Genomic DNA, 2,528 nt, shown 5'->3' on the forward strand with positions numbered 1-2,528 from the left:
ACAAACTATGGTTCACATACCTTCACCAAGCAGTTCGCATGCAAGATCGCTCGCTTATTTTGTACTTCTGCGTTGTAACATTTTTTGTATTTTTTCATATAATTTTGGTTTCAGTTTTTGAATCTTTATCTTCGGACTGACAAAGCCATTCATGGGTTATTTCTGGCAGTTTCGCGTACAGGCTACTTGTAGAGGATTTGAACCACTGACACAGGGCTAGTTACCGAGAATCGTTGAGTGAAGTTTCATAGTTGTTAAAATGTTGTCTGTGAGCTATTGCATCTACTAGGTGCCGCTGAATGGAAAGCAATACTCTCAAAGCGCACACCCCGAGAGCCGATCCAGCGCCGCTTAATCTTGGACTAACCGGGCGTACAATTTGCTACCATGTCGAAATAAAACAAAACAAATTTTTTTTAACACTTTTCAACATAAAACCAGTAACCAACTCACAAAAATCAGATCTCATTGAAAAGTCAATTTGGCAATTAATTTAAAGCGAGTGGCTCCAACAAACGGTTGAAACTGCACTTTATTCAAATTAGATTAGCCACCAGTAAAAAACAGACCAGTTATTCAAGCATGTGGTTCGCCTGTGTCGACATGAACTTAGTTTTTCTCTATATAGCCCACTAGGTATATAAATAACAAAAGCATAGCTTACAGTAAGCGAAAGTTTTAAAAATTTTGATAGGCCTACCAGCTACCAATTCATTATTAAAGCCTTTGTTTTGTTAAGATCGATTTAGAGAAAAATAATTAATCATTTGCGCAGATAAAAAAAGTATTATAACTTAATGTAAGAAAGCCATATGGTTATAAAACGATAAAAAAAACTCCAGATATTACGCTCAATGAGTTTGATTGACCCCCAAACAAACAAGAACAAACATTTTCAGTAATGCAGAAGCTCGTAAAAATACCTTTGCCTTTAAAACCAGGGAAGTCTATAACGCAGCGAACCTTAGTTTTTGATTTTCTGACCTTCTCTGGCCACTAAAAGACCGAAAACAAGCAAAAGTTTGATGTGACGGGAAGACGATAATGATGTCGCAAACACGTTTGTAAATACTTGATTGTTGACAATGTTTTTAAAAATACCAACTTCGATGAATTATACATACAATTCAAAGTGACTCGTGACACTTGACACCACACAGCAAATCAGACATTTTCACATTGATACAACGTCTGCAGACGTTGAATCAATGTAAAAATGATTTTGCTATCTGGTGCATAATCCTGAATTTTTTTAAACCAACCTTATAAAAACAATGATTTCAAATAAAAAGAAACATTTTAGTGCAATTTCAAATCAAGTGGTAGCGCACGTGCCCGTACCCCTTGGAAGGTAGGCTACTGCTTAGATCAGTTCAGTTGTTTTTATTTCTGACCATCACAGCAAAAACAATACACGTCAACATAGCAAAAGTCGAGAAAAAGGTAGAAGCGACAAAATGCAAACGGTAAAACATGCTTGTGATCGAAGTAAGTTTTAAGTTGAAGGATTTGACACGGTCGCAATACCTTCAGAAAAATTTAAGATAGAAAAGGAAATAAAAGAAAATGTTACAAACAAAAAAACAGCCCATAATATTATAGCTTTAGCTGATAGGCTACATTCAAGAATTGTATAAATAAGCAGTTGCTATGAAGATCGGCCATAGTGCGTTATCAAGAGTCCTGATGGTCGCGTGAGGAACACATCTTGATGTGTTTACTGTTTAGCTCATAGCAAAGAACAGCAAAGCAGGCAAAGAAAAACCCACTGCTTAGATTTATCATAGCTCAGTTGGTTAGCGCATTACTTCTGGAACGAAGAAGCTTCAAGATCAAGCGGCGCTGGTTCGACTCCTAGGGTGTGCGCTCGAGCAACGCACGTTGAGGACTGTTCTCCATTCAGTGGCATCTTATGGATGGAATAAATTTCCTGAAACAAGACTTCAACAATCGGTAGCTTCACTCAGTCAATCTTAGTCACCGGCCCTGAGTCAAAAGCCTCTACTAGTAGGAACAACCTATCAAGGCTTTCCCAGTCCAAGCAGGGCCGTATTTAGCTGATGAGGGCCCCGGGGCCCGTTTAGATCGGGAGGCCCTCGTACAAAAAAAATTCGCGCCTACGGCTCGAAAAACCACCTCTACGTCTAGAGTAGCATTAATCCAGCACTGCACAGCGTTTTACATAAACTTCAAAGGCTGAAACAAAAAAAATAACAAAAAATCACATTTTTTCTACGTCGAGGGGCCCTTCAAAAGGAGGGCCCGGGCACCTGCACTCTCTGCCCCCATAAATCTGGGCCTGAGTCCGAGAATAAAGATTCAATCAATCACTTTTGATTCAAAGCGATCAAAGTCGTGTTGGCCCTCTCCGACTTTTACTGAAAAGAAATCAATGGATTTGTGATATCACAATTGTGTTTGATGCCCTCATAATATCATTGAAACAAGGAGATTTCGTATGGAGACTTTCACTTAAAAAATTCGCTATTCTTGACTGCCAAAAATGATTACGTAGTACCAAAATGAGT

The sequence above is a fragment of the Aplidium turbinatum genome, chromosome 16, assembly GCF_918807975.1.
Source record: "Aplidium turbinatum chromosome 16, kaAplTurb1.1, whole genome shotgun sequence".
Lineage (NCBI taxonomy): Eukaryota > Metazoa > Chordata > Ascidiacea > Aplousobranchia > Polyclinidae > Aplidium > Aplidium turbinatum.